Source organism: Dermochelys coriacea, chromosome 1, assembly GCF_009764565.3.
Source record: "Dermochelys coriacea isolate rDerCor1 chromosome 1, rDerCor1.pri.v4, whole genome shotgun sequence".
Lineage (NCBI taxonomy): Eukaryota > Metazoa > Chordata > Testudines > Dermochelyidae > Dermochelys > Dermochelys coriacea.
Window position 1 is genome coordinate 185141062 of NC_050068.2, and position 17228 is coordinate 185158289.

At 40.5% G+C, this 17228-nt stretch overlaps 1 protein-coding gene across 8 annotated transcripts in view; it reads left to right on the forward strand.

Moving 5' to 3' along the window:
• Positions 1-17228, forward strand: part of HTR1F (5-hydroxytryptamine receptor 1F) — a 197381-nt gene that overhangs the window by 61738 nt on the left and 118415 nt on the right. For 6 of the 8 annotated variants that reach the window (XR_006279507.1, XR_006279509.1, XR_006279506.1 and 3 more), the window contains exon 2: positions 11992-12122. The gene's annotated coding sequence lies outside the window, so the exon portion shown is untranslated. Of the gene's footprint in view, positions 1-11988; positions 12123-17228 lie in introns of all 8 variants that reach the window. The other 2 variants (XM_043509740.1, XM_043509736.1) reach the window with 1 other exon arrangement.

The window sequence follows — 17228 nt, forward strand, 5'->3', positions numbered from 1 at the left end:
ATCAAGGTCATTTTTCCATCTGCATAAGTGCAAGACAGAAGCAAATATGTTGGGATATGTCTGCACTATTGGCACTACAGCAGTACAGCTGTAGCAATGTCACTATAACATCCATAGCATAGATGCTAGAACACTCAAGGAGCTGACTGAGGAGATATCTGAGCTATTAGCAATTATCTTTGAAAAGTCATGGAAGATGGGAGAGATTCCAGAAGACTGGGAAAGGGCAAATATAGTGCCCATCTATAAAAAGGATAACCTGGGGAATTAGACCAGTCAGCTTAACTTCTGTACCTGGAACGATAATGGAGCAAATAATTAAGCAATCAATTTGCAAACATCTAGAAGATAATAAGGTGATAAGTAACAGTCAGTATGGATTTGTCAAAAACAAATCATGTCAAACCAACCTGTTAGCTTTCTTTGACAGGGTAATAAGCCTTGTGGATAGGGGAGAAGTGGTAGACATGGTATATCTTTACTTTAGTAAAGCTTTTGATACTTGCTCGCATGACCTTCTCATAAACAAACTAGGGAAATGCAACCTAGATGGAGCTGCTATAAGGTGGATGCATAACTGGTTGGAAAACTGTTCCCAGAGGATACGTTATCAGTGGTTCAGTCATGCTGGAAGGGCATTCCCATAGGGATCAGTTTTGGGTCTGGTTCTGTTCAATATCTTCAGTGATTTAGATAATGGCGTAGAAAGTACACTAATAAAGTTTTCGGATGATACCAAGCTGGGAGGGGTTGCAAGTGCTTTGGAGGATAGGATTAAAATTCAAAATGGTCTGGACAAACTGGAGAAATGGTCTAAAGTAAATAGGATGAAATTCACTAAGGATAAATGCAAAGTACTCCATTTAGGAAGGAACTATCAGTTGCACACATACAAAATGGGAAATGACTGCCTAGGAAGGAGTACTGTGGAAAGGGATGTGAGGGTCATAGTGAACCACAAGCTAAATATGAGCCAACGGTGTAATGCTGTTGCAAAAAAAAAAAAAAAAAAAGCAAACATCCTTCTGGGATGTATTAGGAGGAGTGTTGTAAGCAAGACATGAGAAGTAATTCTTCTGCTCAACTCCACACTGATTAGGCCTCAACTGGAGTATTGTGTCTAATTCTGGGCACCACATTTCAGGAAGGATATGCACAAATTGGAGATAGTCCAGAGAAGAGCGACAAAAACGATTAAAGGTCTAGAAAACATGACCTATGAGGGGGCTGTTAGGCTCTTAAAAGGACGGGGGCTGTTAGGCTCCAAGTGCCAGTGCCATTAGTCCAGGTTGGTGAGTGACACGTAGCCCATGGAAGCTGCAGCTCTTATTTGGAAAGAGCAGGGATTTAAGTAGTGCTGCTCCCAATATTAGTCTTAACTTGGAAAATTATGATTGAAGCACCAAACAGGAAGGAAAAGCTTTTACAACCATTACCCCAGTTGGCTCTTGTCCCCAGAAGCTGGATGGGAATGTTTAGATCATTGTGGTTGATTCACAGAAACTTAACTTACAGGTAAGCTTGCTTAAATTGTGCACTTTGAAAAAGACGGCAAGTGTTTCAGGTGAATATAGATTGTTGCTACTGAAGTCTATTGCATCTAACTTGCTCTACAGAGAATCAATGGCTGGCTTTCTTTTTGCATCTTTGAATTAGCAAAATCTTTTCTTACTCTTATTAACTTTTGCTTAGTTTCTTTTCAGATTTCTCACCCATGCTGCTGTCTGAGCTTTCTAGCTTTCATCCTACAAGGTTAATTAGCTGTGTCAATTCACCAACTGAGAGGCATATTTGACACATTCCATAAAATATTATACTGTTGCTATGGTGGCTTTTTGCTGAGAGGTTTCTGACACTTGGTATTTGTTAGATCCCATTGTTTCATTGCTTAGCTTCCAATGCTGAAGAAAAAATGGGCTTTACTCATTTTACTATGTGTTAAGAAATTCGGGAGATGATCCACATATTGCTGTACAGTCCTTTTACAGTTGAAGAGACTTGGATTGGTATTTTAGAGAATAACACTGGAAACCACTCTTAAGCTTTCAACTGATTGAGCCCTGCAAATCTGCAGATATCTGCTTTATCCAGGTTTGTGGATTAGGATCGGATGCTGGGTTCTGCTGATTGAACTCCCCTTCTGTGATGCTTTGTTTGATTTGAAAGCTCTTGTTGTTATCTGCCTTTATGCATGGCAGCCTTGATGGTGATGAAAATACACTATTTTTTAATCATAAAAGCACTTTACAAACATTTAGATAATTAGTAAGGTCTTCAGTTTTTCTGAGAGCAAGATTTGTGGGTATTGTCATCACATTTTACAGATGGGGAAACTGAGGCAGAATTTAAGTGACTTGCTTAAGGCCATTGAGGGAGTGTTGTGATTAGAACAGGGGATTCTGTGCATTTGGGCTATGATCATCTCTAGGCCTTGATCCTGAAGCGCATCTAAGACAGAGGTAATCAATTTTTTGTCAAGGTCCAAATTTCTTGTCAAGGTATAGTCAGGGTCAGACTGCAGAGTAAAATAATAACAACAATGATTATGATAAGTAAATAAAAAGATTACGCAGTCCATTCAAAAGTGTCTGTCGGTCCAGTTTTGGCCTGCGATGCACTTACTGAGTACCCCGATCTAAGTTGTTGTAATAGACCACTTTCTTGAGATGACCGTTTAAAAGCTGTTTTGACTCATGAAGCCATTGGTGCTTAAAAAACCCCCAAAAAGTCTTGCTTTGAAACTGGGAAATATTTGTCCTGTGATGCTGTCAATGTTCCTTCCCCACTCTGAACTCTAGGGTAAGGATGTGGGGACCTGCATGAAAACCCCCTAAGCTTATTTTTACCAGCTTAGGTTAAAACTTCCCCAAGGTACAAACTATTTTACCTTTTGTCCTTGGACTTTTATTACTGCCACCACCAAGTGTCTAACAGATATATAACCGGGAAAGAGCCCGCTTGGAAACATCTTTTTTCCCCAAAAAATCCTCCCCAAACCCTACACCCCCTTTCCTGGGGAAGACTTGATAAAAATCCTCACCAATTTGCTAGGTGAATACAGACCCAAATCCTTGGATCTTAAGAACAATGAAAAAGCAATCAAGATTCTTAAAAGAAGAATTTTAATTGAAGAAAAAAAGTAAAAGAATCACCTCTATAAAATCAGGATGATAAATACCTTACAGAGTAATCAGATTCAAAACGTAGAGAATCCCTCGAGGCAAAACCTTAAGTTACAAAAAGACATAAAAACAGGAATATACATTCCATTCAGCTCAGCCATTTAAACAAAACAGACTCTAACGCATATCTAGCTAGATTACTTACTAAGTTCTAAAACTCTATTCCTTTTCTGTTCCCGGCAAAAGCATCGCACAGCCAGAGAGTGCCTTTGTTTCTGCTCCCCTCCAGCTTTGAAAATATCTCGTCTCCTCATTGGTCATTTTGGTCAAGTGCCAGCGAGGTTAACCTAGCTTCTTAACCCTTTACAGGTGAAAGGATTTTTCCTCTGGCCAGGAGGGGTTTTAAAGGTGTTTACCTTTCCCTTTATATTTATGACAGATGCTTACAGCCTGTGTTGAGTGCGATAATCCATGAGAAGACAGTGATTTAACTTTGATTGCTAAAAACTCATCAGACACAGTCTGGCAATGACTCTGTGTTTGTAATTTCTAAACTGTAATTTGTCAGTGTTGGAGGACTGGAGTAATAAGTGCACCACAATCTGCATCATTTCCAAAAAGGAATGTACTGTAGGTTGTCAAAAACTTGTAGAACAGCACTTTCAGGCGTAAGGACAGTGTTCTGTCTCCAGGGACAACAGCTTTCCCTATGGCTCTAAATGTTTTTGTTTTTTTAAATGTTAGGCTCTTTCTGTGATCTTGTTTACTTTCGACATGCATGCACACTCTTTTTGTGCCAGTCCAAGCAAAGCACTTAGATTTATGATCATGCAGGTGGATAGATAGCATTAGTTGAACATAATGACTTGAAAGGTAGGAGTGGGTTTTTTTTCATGGGATTGACTTGCTTTAAGCAACAGCTGAGAGTTTTTTGTTGTGTGGTTCTGAAGAGAATCATGGCTCAATTTGGGGAGAGGCTCACTGAGGCAATCTTGTAGTAAGATGTGGTCTGTACTGTGGAAAAACTTGAGAACCCCTGCCCTAAGGAAATGTGGTGCTTTCAGGGAGACCTACTTATATTAACTTCTTCTCCATAGACTCCCAACTATGAGAAGAAATTCAGATAGGATCTTTAAGACATGATGATGATGATAAAACAGAATCTCTTTTAAAAAAAACAATTTTTTTTCTATCATCTTTGGCTTCTTTTATTGAGTTATAACCAAGGAACAGTGTCTAATGCCTTTGAGGGGAGAGCCCTTTGATAGGAAAAAGATTAAACAGGGAATTTCTTTCATGATTTATAGTCATTTAAATGATGTGCTGTCTCTTGAGGAGACCACTGGGCAACGATTTATTCTTTAAAGCAAAGACCCCCCCAAGGCAACATGAAGTACCTGAAATATTGAACAGCATTTATTTATAAGGTTCAATGATCATAAAAAGTCGGCCCTACTTGTTAGCTGTTGGGTGACAGATTGTTTGTTTGCATGTAGATATAAAAATCTGCCTCCCGTTGGTGTTCTAGTAAAGAACAGAACAAGGTACCAATACCAGGCCTTATTCTGATCTCCTGCTTAGTTTACACTAGTGCAATTTAATAGACTTCTAATGAGAAGTGATGCACTGTAGTAGAGATCAAAAGAACATGGAGCCTGAGGCCTAGACATCATAAGATACAAATGGGCCTGTTAACATTTTTTAAAAAACACTTCGACAGAAATAAAAACTAGAATAATCCCCTGGGATATCAATGTACCACAAGTACAGCCACAAAGAGCCACCTCCTGGGGGAACTGCAAAGAGGGCTGCAGTTTACGATTAGTGAAGAGGTAAAAGTTAAAACTAGATCTTGTTAAGCACCTGCTCATTATGCTTCTGCCCTGTTTCTTATGAATGTCCCCTACATTCTGTTCTTTGCCCATTTCTCTCTCCCTTGCACATTTTTCATTTAATTCTGGAGTTTAAATCTCTCACTTGTGTAAATTTCATTGTCTTGCTTCTCCTTTGTTCAACTTAGAAGCAACTTTTATGCAACTCTTTTTGTCTTTTGCATAGCTTTTCTTCTACACTCTCTCTCAAATCTCCAAGCCTTTACAGTTTCTCTGTGATCTGCTTTTGCTGGGTGAGCTGCTGGATAAATCTTTGCTATGTTGCTGCTGTTCTATTGCACTGTTGATTTTATAGCAGTTGGAATTTAGATAAATTTTCAGGCTCACATAAGAATATGAAAAATTAAAGCAACCCTCCCTTCCAAATAAGTACATCATTTCTTATCTTCTGTGCTTTTTCTTCTGTTAAAAAGCATAAGAGAGTCTGAGGCTGTAGTGCTTTCAAGCATCTACAGGCAGCTTTGGTTCCTTTTCTGAACAAGACCAATCAGATGCAAAGGTATTCTGTGCAAAGATAACGGGGCATTGTAACTAGTGCTCTGCTCAGTTTCTGAGGGTGTGTGCTTTAATCATTTAAAGGGAATAATGGTGATTTGTTATGCTTTTCTTCCATTCTTGGCACAGTCTTGTCTACTTGTCTTCCTACTGGGTTCCCTCTCCTTTAGCTTGAATTGGAGGGAGGGACAATATGGGACCTTTGGGAGTGGCTTGGAGTCCTACAGACTTCTCTGCTCCCAAAGCAGCAAAAAGCTGGACTGAGATTCCTCCCTAGTTTTCAGAGCTGTCTCTTAGGAATTTATCTTTTTGTTTCTAAATCCAGCAATGCTGACCATCTAGAGTCTTCAATCTATTCAGGTACTTCTTGCCTCAAAATCTTCAGTTCCCTTGGCTCTTTGTTCGCCTTGTGGTACCTCTGTATTCTTCTCCTCTTGCTACTTTTCGGCATAGTAGACATGCTAGACCAGAACAAGCCCAAGAGGGAGAGGGGGTTCTGTCTAGCTCAGGGGTGGGCAAACTTTTGGGCCTGAGGGCCTCATCAGGGTTGCAAAACTGTATGGAAGGCCGGATAGGGAAGGCTGTGCCTCCCCAAACAACCTGGCCCCCATCCCCTATCCGCCCCCTCCCCATCCCCGTCCCCTGACTGCCCCCCCCTCAGAACCTCCGACCCATCCAACCCCCCTACTCCTTGTCCCCTGACCACCCCCTCCTGGGACCTCCACCCCAACTGCCCCTCTTGGACCTCACCCCCTATCCAACCCCCCCGCCCCCTTACCATGCTGCTCAGAGCAGCCGGAGCTCGCAGCCCCACTGGCACCAGCCACGCAGCCCGCAGCACCCAGGAGGAGCGGCGGGCCAGAGCACTGGTGGTGCAGTGTGGTGGCGTCACTGTGGGGGGGGGGAGGAGGATGGGGGCTAGCCTCCCCAGCCAGGAGCTCAGGGGCTGGGCAGGATGGTCCCGCAAGCCGGATGTGGCCCACAGGCTGTAGTTTGCCCACCACTGGTCTAGCTTCACTACTTATTTTAACCCTTACATGAGGGCAAATTATGGCTGCTGGTCTGCTCTATGTTAGAATATCCATGGGCAGATCAAGTCCTATGACAGAGTATCATCAGAGGGAGAAAATAGTACTGCCAGGAGCCAATCCAGCACTGCCATCAGGAGCAGATCCAGCATTGCTACTGACTTCAAAGGAAATGCACTGTGGATAGTGTTAATCCTCCTTTGCCTCTCAGGAGGAGATCTGCAGGGCAGACACTGATTATCAGTTCATACTTTCTCAAAAAATTAACCTGGATGTCCAAGCCATGACACATGCCATCTATAGCAGAAAGATGCTTTGAGCGATGGGGATCACCTTTTCATAGATACCTGTATTCTGGTGTCATTACAGGTTAAAGTTCTATTTGTGGAGACTTTGCTTTTGTAGGAACAGCAAGCTTAGATGTGATATATAAAGGAAAACTTTGTTACCTGATCATCTTCTTTTTTCAGTAGCCAGGCTTCCTATTCCTACTCACCCTTGTAGGAAAAGTGGAAGTTCAGTAGTGGTGAGTTCTGTGGAAGGATATTTCAGGAAAATGTAACTCTTGAGTATAACTTCATATCGTTTGTCCTGAGTACTATGTACAATGTTACAGTTTTGGAAACTCTTTTTTGGGAGCGAGGAGGCGAAGAGGTTTTCCGGAGAGGGGAGAAATTAGTCATATGGTGATGGACAAATAAGAACTTGCCTTCTGTTCAGCCCAAGGACAAGGAAATCATGAGCCTGGAGCCATAAAGGAAAAAAGTGTTGCCTCATGATTTTCCTTCTTTATTATGTATTATATATTAAGAGATCTTGGGGAATTTTTCTTCAAATTTTAGGATTTTCACTGAAGAGGTGGGTATCTGAGAGTGGAACCAAAATATTGTCTTCATGTTGCCCATAACATCACTGCTTTCATCAGAACTCTTGTAGCATTAAATCTTGGATTCAAATGCTTGTGCTGTTCATAGACTTCAATGGAAAAGTTTTATGATGGAATAAATTCTACCTTAGAATTCTGGCAGAAGAACACCATGTATTTTCTGTGTGCTGAGAAACTGTAAACAGGAAATGTGAGAAGGAAACGATAAATTTTCAGTCTAACATCAGTTTGATTAATCCTTCGCCCGAAAATGTCAATGGTTTTTGGAATATGCATATAGTATATTTAAAAATTTTGGATTATAAAGACCTTTCTTCTACTACCTGTAGCTATCTGGCTGTGTTGTACAGATTTTTAATTTACAATGATACTGGGCGATAGTAAGAGTGTTTGCACATGATGTGCAGGGCCAGAAGTTCATTGTTTCAATTTATGGTGAACAGAATTGCTCATCTCAGTCCCTTCCACAGAAAATACATGCCACATGATCTGACTATTCAATTAAACTTGGAGGCTTTCCAGACTCTATCTTTCTGCTTTATTCTTTGCTTCCATCATGTCTTACTTATTAATATGTATGCTAAGAGCCTCAGTGTGGTTACTAGTGATGTGTTTATTTCCTTAAGATGTAGTTTCCAACATGTGACTGATTGTAGTTTTTCCTCAATAAAACAGATTTACTCCTTTCTTTAAAAAAGTTTAACTCATTCCCAGAATCTTATGGTGTATTGTTTCTCTTGGTGATGTGTAAATATTTCTAGAGTTCTAGATCCTAGAAGTCTCTAACTAGGTGACAGCATTTTAGCAAGTTTTACTGTCTTATCTGTTAGGCCTTGTCTACACTACAGGGAAAAGTCAATCTAAGTTATGCAATTTGCGTTGCCTGAGTAGTGTAACTCAAGCTGATGTAGCTTAGCTCTCCCGTCTACTCCCCTTACTCTTCTTGATCTGGTGGAGTACAGGAGTCAACAGGAGAGCAATCTGCAGTCAATTTAGCTAAGTCGACCGCCGATGCATCAATCGCTGCACATTGATCCCCCGTTAAGTGTAGACAATCCCTTAATCTCTTCCTCTGACACCCTCTCTCACCTCTGCTTACTTATTGTTAGATGGTCAGTTTTAAAAATATATTGTTTATGGGAAGTTGACCAGATATTTCTTGAAATTACTGACACTTCTGTAATTTTTCATACGTGTGAGTGGCTCTCTGAGCGGGAATTGGGGTGTTTTCCCCTCAAAGATTTGTGGGTTAACTTATCTATCTGAACATAGGTATTATAGACTTAAAGTAATGACTCATGCATTCACATTGGATTGGAGTTGCCTTCATCCATCAAGGTAACGTACAGCTTCAGGTGATATCCTTCTTCCCTCTTAATAGAGAATTTTTCCTTCCCAGGCTTTCTGTCAAAGCTTGATGGTAAAAATTCTAATGCATGTGCCAATCCTTAGATGAATGAAGGATAACTAAATGCTCACTGACCAGTCTTCTCATTCTGTGAGAACATTGGGTCACTTTTTTTATGGTGTTGCAACAGGGCCATCCTTACCCATGCGTAAAGTACGCAGCTGCGTAGGGCACCAAGAAATTTGGGGCACCAAATTTCCTGGTGCCCTGCGCAGCTGCAGGCTGCTACAGCCCCTGCTCCGGCTCTTCCCCAGGGCCCCCTGCCCCTGCTCCACCCCAGCCCCACCCCCACTCCCACTCCCCTGAGGACTGCGTAGGGCCCCAGAATAGCTAGGGATGGCCCTGTGTTGCCAGACCCAAAGAAAGGCTTTCTTGTTTCAAAATCTACTTCTCTAAATGGATGAGTGTTCTAAATGGATGAAAACCTGTTTCCTAGCTGGATTTCCTCTTCTGAAGAGCTTAGTCTGTTTCAATAGAGACATTGCTATGAAGGTTTCTTCTCTAGAGATCTGCAAAGCAAGAATTTGTTTTGGTCTTGTCTAATTTTCTTACGCTGTTAGATTGGATACTTTTGCTTCCTATAGTGCAGCCTTTGAGAGAAGTGTTCTGGGGCACACTGTGGTGTCCTCTCAATAGCCCAATTCAAGGGATGAGAAGTTAATGTTTTTCATTATATACAGTATAGCAAAACTAGAGAGATCCCAAACATGGTAAATTACTGCCTGGGAGCCGAACTATACATTTATACCCGTTTGTTCTATTTCTCGGTTTCATAATTGGCCCATCTGGAGGCAAGAGAAGAGGAAATGTATGTTTACATAAGAATAGCCATACTGGTTCAGACCAGTGCTCCGTCTGGCCCAGTATCCTATCTTCTGACAGTAGCCAATGCCAGATGTTTTTTAGAGAGAACAAACAGAACAAAACAATTTATCAAGTGATCCATCCCTGGCATACAGTCCCAGCTTGTTGTTGCTATAAAATGTTAAAAGAATTACATAATATTAGTTAAATTATTACCCACTATTACCTTTTCAAAAAGCATTGTTTGCAGCTGGCTAGAATTTATTTGTACACAACTATTGCTGTTTTGTAGCATGGTAGTGCACACAATGTGCTATAACTCTGAACACATATGTAGGGCATATGCTTAGAAGAGTTTACAATCTAAGAATATCAGAAAGATTCAAATGGTGGGGGAGAAGAATAAAACTCTAAAAATCAGAATATAACACTGTAAAACCTGTGTAAATATTGGCTATCCCAAACTGCTCCACTGTCATGCTGTTGTGAATTGACTTATTTTGTGTAGCCATTATGGCAGAAGTGGGCCTTGAGGAAGGATTTGAAGGACAGGATAGTGGTCTTTCAGCACAGAGCGTATTTCCTATGGAAGCTGAGGCAAAGAAAAAGGCAAAGAATGGTTGAGAGAGACTCAAACAAATGAGAGATCAAGTTTACCATCATGGACGAAATGGAGTTAAAACTACAGGCCATTTAAGCCAAGGCTTGTGAGATCTTTGTTTCTATACGAGTCTTTCTATAGGAGCTCCTGCATATTCTCACTTGAAGTTCTCCTGACAGGTGATGACCTACTGTGCTCCTCTTCACACAACCAACCGAGATGTCACAAACAGACTATTATGATTTCAGGTGGGAAATCAGCAGCAGGAGCAGAAAAGCTCAGATGGAACAAAAATCCCTTTATCTTAAAAATGCAGTTAGTAATAAAGCTGAAGGGAAATGAAAGATCCCTGCGTAGTTTGTTTTCTGATTTTATGTCTAAATAGAATTTCTTCCAGAAAAATGAGTGTATTTTTAATTAACTTTTTTTCAGTCTGTTGGTGGATGCAATTTATGCCTGCAAAATTAATTGCTTGTGCCTCCAGCTTATTTGCACTCCCCATCAGGTAATGAGAGGAGCAACAGTCATAATCATATTTGTTTCTGCAATTCACTTAAGGTTTCCAATATGTAAGTACAAATTGCACCCACAAAGGAAACGCTCCTATGTATTTAATCTTTCACTTGTATTCTTTTTTTAAATTTTAGCTGTCTATTTTTTCCACCGTTTACTACCAAGGATTAAAGGGTTAATTAAATTTCATTGAAGTAGTTTTCTGAAATGATCCACTGTTTGATTGCAGATGAGAACTGCTAACAGTTCATCCTACATTTATAAATAAAAAAATACGTTTATGCTCTGTACTGTTCTCCTTTTCTTTCCTCTTCTGCTTCCTCTGCCTGTGCAAAGTTCACTTATCGAAAGCTGACTGTTTGTTTGTTTTTGTCTGATTTGAGGCAGGGAGTATTTTGGCATTTGAGCATAGGCTCTTGCTTCCCATCCCCTGTACTTGCCCTCTGGACATTGTCAACCTTGGAGTTCAGGATACTGAATCCCTCTTTATTCTGCTCAGTCTGCTGCCTTTGTGGATTTTGTTTTCTCCTGGTAGACTTTTGTGAATTGTTATTAAAAAGATGTGCCACATGCCTCCTTTTGGGGATTTATATAATCATGTTGACAAGTCACTTTCTGATACTTCCTTCATGGTTAGTATAAATTAAGAAAAACAGAACGCCCATCCCAAACTCATGCCAGTCTAGTAAGGACAGCCTGTTGTTTGAGGATGCAGTTGTTTCCACTTTTAATCCCCTGCCTCTGTTTACTGTCCTTGTTCATGCCACAGGATGGGCAAACTCAGAAAAGGATCACAGAATGAGTTCTGTTTGCCTTCTGCAGAAGTTGTCATTCCCTTTGTGTCCCCTCTGGCTTTGGGGGAAGACAGAAATCTTGTATTTGATACTGAATCCATGTCTTCTGTTCTGTAGCAAATTGTGCTGCCAGCTGAAGTCTTAATATAGCTGTAGCTTTCATGTATAGTTGAATGTTTTCCCCCCCAATAATTATCTTAATGGAGGATACCATTTTAGAAGTCTCATTTAGCATCCTCTGCAGAGTAAGAAAATCCCTTCAAGTCTGTCATGGAATTGTTGCAGTTGCTATGGTTAAATAGCGAAAGACCTGCATTTCATATTGCATGCGTTTCACAGACCTTTTTCTTTTGCTTCCCATTAGATCCAATGTCCTCACAACATCGCCGTTTTTGCTGGCGGTGGGGAAAGTAGGAAATGATGACTTTATTTATTTGTTTCTTAGCAGATTTGAGATCATATACTTTCAATATGGGAAGGAGGAGAATCTTGAAGGCTTGTTGAGCCATGGAAATGATGTGTTCAATCTGGAGATGGAGGCAGATGCAGACGTGCTTATGCTGGGCTTTCTATCTAAAGGTAAGGTGGCATAATTCATTAATTGGGAACACCAGGATATTAGGCAGATCTTGAATGAGCTTTCTTTGTATAAAAAGAGTTCCGGTTACTTTGTATAGAATTATATGTTGTGGTTTAAACCAGTATGATCAACCATTAAAATGTTGGTTTCTCCTTCTGAAACAAGAAAACAAAGACTATGTAGGATTTTGAAATGGAGATTTTCTAAAGAGCCTTTTCCTATACCCTGGGGGATCCTGCTTTAAGAAAAATTACCTCGGTTGTAAATCACTTAACTGTGATTCCGAAAGTCCCCGTTCAAACAATTTATGGTAAATCTCCCTCTTTGTAATCTGTTAATCAGGATAACTGTTCCAGAAATGATGTGATACCTGAGTTGTTAGTAACTCTAAATCATAAGGTTACTGACTGAATGTATGTTTTACTGATTGTTCTAGTAAGGGTCATAATCTGACATGGAGTTGAAATGTGGACCTGGATTTGATACATGGACCAGGACTTGTTTTATTATAGCATAGCTGTAAGGCTCTATTAGTGTTCTAGTTACAAATCATTGATTAAGTTTGTTGTACACACAGCAGACTGGAGCATCTGGTCCATGTTCCAAGAGACTGACTTGCCTTGTAAATTAGTAAAGAAAATCAGCTCAGAGTCATAATGTGACGTACACTGGATGATGAATTGATGGTTTGATTTCCAAAGAGCAACTATGGTATCTAGAAGATTCTTCTACTGATTCTTCTAACAACCAAAGCTTTCTTTCCTTGGGGAGATTATCATTGCAGAAAAAAGTGTGTGTGATTTTAGGTAAGATTTGAGTAAAGAAAGTTGGTTGCTTGCAATGCAAATGGGGACATGGAATGTCAGTCATAAATAGCAGCGTGAAAGAAGGTGTGAAGATGAGTACAAGGAATCAGAATGGGTTGTTTAAGAGGGAAACCTGGGAGAAGCAGAGGCATCAAGTGACGGGCCTGTTAGGACAGTCTCGAGTTTCGTTGGGGTAGAGCTTTGACTTTGGCTAGAAATGTGAGGTGAAGCCTGTGGAATATCTGCCCAGAGCCTAGAAATTATTTTGGCCATAAAATCTTACTTTGGGCTGAAATTCAGTATAGAGGAGCTTAGACGAGATCAGAATTCACTTCCCCACTCTTAAGCCAGCTTTTTAAAGATGGAAATCCTTTCAGCTATTTTAAGAGGTCCCCCAAAATATCCTGGCTCTGATTGTTTTTTGTATTTTAATTTAGGCCCAAATTCTCTCTTGTCCTTTGAGATTACACTAGTGGGAAGGGGATGAAGAAAGGTTTTACCCAAGCCCTTCCATGCTGCAGCCTGGGTTAATGTTGTCATAAAACTTTCCTGATCATGTCTGGCTTGTGGCTGTGGCTCTATGGGTATGTCTTCACTACCTGCCGGATCGGCAGGCAGCAATTAATCCCCGAGCGCTCTCCCATTGACTCCTATACTCCAGTGCTGCGAGAGGTGCAGGCAGAGTCGACGGGGGAGCGGCAGTAGTCGACTCACCGCGGTGGAGACACCACGGTAAGTCGATCTAAGTACGTCGACTTCAGCTACGTTATTCACGTAGCTAAAGTTGCGTAACTTGACAAGATCCTCTTCCCCCCACCCCACCCCCCATGTAGACCAGGGCTCAGTGCTGCATATAGTAGTAGGTGTTGAGGGAGCACATTCTGCACCTTTCTGCAGCAGTGCTAACCTGTGCTGCCCTCAGTCTTCTCTGATCCATTCTACCTTGCTCAGGTCTTTGTGGAGTTGCAGAAATGCTAAACACTGAACTCAAGCCTTGAGAGAGGGAGCTCTAGTGTTACATTTTAAAATATACAATATTGCTGACAATTACATTTTTGTTGGCTACTACTAGTCAGAAAACCATTTTATTTTCAAAATATTTCACAAACATTAAAACAAATACACTAGCAGGGTTCAAATGGCTTTTCCTTTTTCATAATGTTTTTTGCAAAATGAACTTACTTAAATACACTGATGCACATGACTGAGTCTGTAATTCTAAATTCAGTGGGTACCTTCACTGTGTTTCATTAGCACTTTTAGCAGTAGTTAGGAATTATGGACCAAATTTTTAAAGGTATCTAGGGGTCTAACAGTTAGTTCAGCAAATCTGGCCCAGTGTGCCCAAACCTGCCTTGCCTAACTGAAGAAACTGTGCCACAGCAGAATCAGGATCTAGTCCTTAATGTCGTGTAAAGTTGTACAACAATATGTTACTATCCTGAAAATCTTTACCAGAGAAGGTCCTATAGCTTTTGTGCTGTGAAAACTCATCCCTAGCGAAATCATATTCAACTGCACTTGCTGCTAGTTTTCATTTTAATTCTATTCTGAATTAATTACCATATTGTTCTTTGATAACATGTGAGAAATAGCTTATTTTACCTTTCTAGAGGGCCTTGATCTATTTTTGGTATGGTAACAGTTTTTTTTTCCTTTTGTTTAATTTGTTTTAGTTATTGTGCTTATGCTTTGAAATGAAAGCATCTTTGGTATCTAATACTTTTTGTTTTTAGATGTTTGTTAGTTTTTTAAAAAAAAATTTGAACCATCTTTTCTTCTTCTTTCTCATTTTGCTTTGCACGTTGCTTCATTGGATGGTTGCATAACTGAGCCACCTCTCTGTGGAAAAACAAATCTTCCATGTTTTGATTACACAGGATACAATACCGTGTAATTCGAAGAATTCATGTGCTGACACATTAATGGTATGTGTTCTTGATTCTGCAAAGTACAGAGCACTCAACTCCCACTGAAGTCAATGGAAGTTTTGCATCCTCAGCACCTCACAGAAAGCACTTTAGTATCAAGCCCATCTTGATAACGAAGGATAAATTCAGTTGGCTTGGCTACAATAAAAAGTAATCCAGACCTCTGTTCCTTTGTCTGAATGTTGTAGTACAGAAAAATCTGGTTCACCTTTCTTCTTTTCGTTTCTATTTGGGGCCAACAGCCAAAGTACAGGCGACTGCCAGAGAACTTGTTTTCATGAGAGTTCTAACTGAATTTTACACGCCAAAGAATTTCAAATAGCTGAGGTTAGGATCTCGTGAACACTGGGCTGCTTCATTGAAATAAACTGCTACACCTTTAGAGACTGACCCATTGTATCCATTCTTGGGAGTTTGGTACATGAAGAAATCCTGGAAATTACAGATTTGAGACTTATGATTTTTACTTCCTCTTTGTCACAGTAGTTTCCTAGAGGTCATATATACTTGTAGCCCTGTGCTTTATAGTAGGCACTTGGTAACATCCAGTCTAGTCAAGGGTGAATTAATTCCGGCTTCCATTCCAACTCCCAAATTTTCTTGAACAGGGGTAGAATTTCCATTCTAGTCTAAACACGGAAAATGGTGGATTGCTTGCCCTTGCCATCTGCTGGGAACCAATGTGTGATTTAGTCTGTGTGCAGAGCTAGGGGTTACCTAAACTATTTAATGGGTGCCCACTAACTGAACTATTTAGGATCTAGCACAGAGCTTAGAGTTGTGCTGAGCCTCCTCTGTGAGATCAACTAGGTTAGAAAGTGGTGCCAGCGTGTGATCTGAGGTGGTGACTTCGGGAATAGAGAGAGAAATCGAAGGTGGGAGGAAGGTTTAGTGATAGGATTGTTGGTGGGCCTACCTGGTCGAGATCATAATATGTAGAGATATAGAAAGTTGTAGGCCTGCTTGGGAGGAGAGGTCATGGAGGACAATGGATCTTTGAAGAGAAGGTTGGAGGGATTTGAGGCATGGCACAGAACTGGGAGTCAAAGCCCAGAGTTGTACTCCTAGATCTGACAAGACTCCCTTCATGGCTTTGGGCACCTTACTTAAACTCTCAGCGTCGGCTCCCTCATCTGGGAGGGAAGAAAAGAGTGGGGGAGGATAATAATGCTTAATTATTTCACAGGGATGTTGTGAAGAATCAGTTAATTTTTGTAAAGCACTGTGAAGATGAAAAGCACTGTGATACTATGTACTCTAACCAACCAAACCTCAGAATGCCTAAATGGATCTCCTAAACTTTTTGATGTTAACAGATCACAAAGCTTCCTTGAGCAAAGATTAGTCACTTTTATGTTGGCCTGTACTCATTTTGCATTTGTAGGTCTATGTGTAATTTTTTGTTTTGTTTTTTTATATCCCTGCACAGTGTGTTCATTTTGCAAGGAATTTTTTAAAACAAACAAACCCCTCCAGAAAATAAGATTCAGGCGCAATAGTTTAATGATAAATGCTTGTTTCTTAAACTATTTCAGTGGCATAAATGCAAGAATATTTAAAAAGAGAACTGTAAAACTGCAGGTCACTCTGTTGAGAGAAAACTGTCTTGTCATATAGAGACATGGAAAATAATATACCATGGAACAAATGTAAATGTTCAAGTCAGTTGTCTGCAACAATCACACATAAAGAGATGATTGCTCATAAAATTCCTGAAATTGCACTTGCCCACAGGGAGTAGGGAACTGCACTATATTTTAATATTCTAGGAAACTCATCCTATTCTAGAGTGTCATATCCAGTCTCATTACTTGTCCTGCTGTAGCATGAAAAAGAACCCTATGCTGCCAGGTGTTGAATGCTCCCAGTCTCCAGTGGGAGTTTAGGGTACTTGGCCCCTTTCATGATCATGCCCATAATGATGGTTTTTGAAAGAGCTGGCAGAGTGCTCTTTTGAAATTCTTATTCAAAAAGAGAAGGGTTTTTTTGGTATTTTTCTTTAATAAATGGTTGCGTAACAAAAACGATTACTGTAAAATGCCTGAAAGAGGGAGTTATTTAACTGGGGTATAGCAATCCAAATTATACATATAGATTTTAATGAATGAACAGTATAGATCTGTGGGGGCACAAGTAAACCATCCCCTCCCATCTCCAGTCCTCAACTCCACCTTGTCCAGCCATGCAGGAAGAAAGACAGGCGGTAATGGATGTGGTTTAATTAGGCTGCAGTTTAGTCAAGTAAAGTATCTGGAAGTACCTGGCAATACATTGTCAGGTCATCATCCTTTCCACATAATCCCCAACCTGGTCCCAAACTGCTGCTGAGACCCCAGTGCCCTCCCTCACATGAGATGAAAGGGGGATA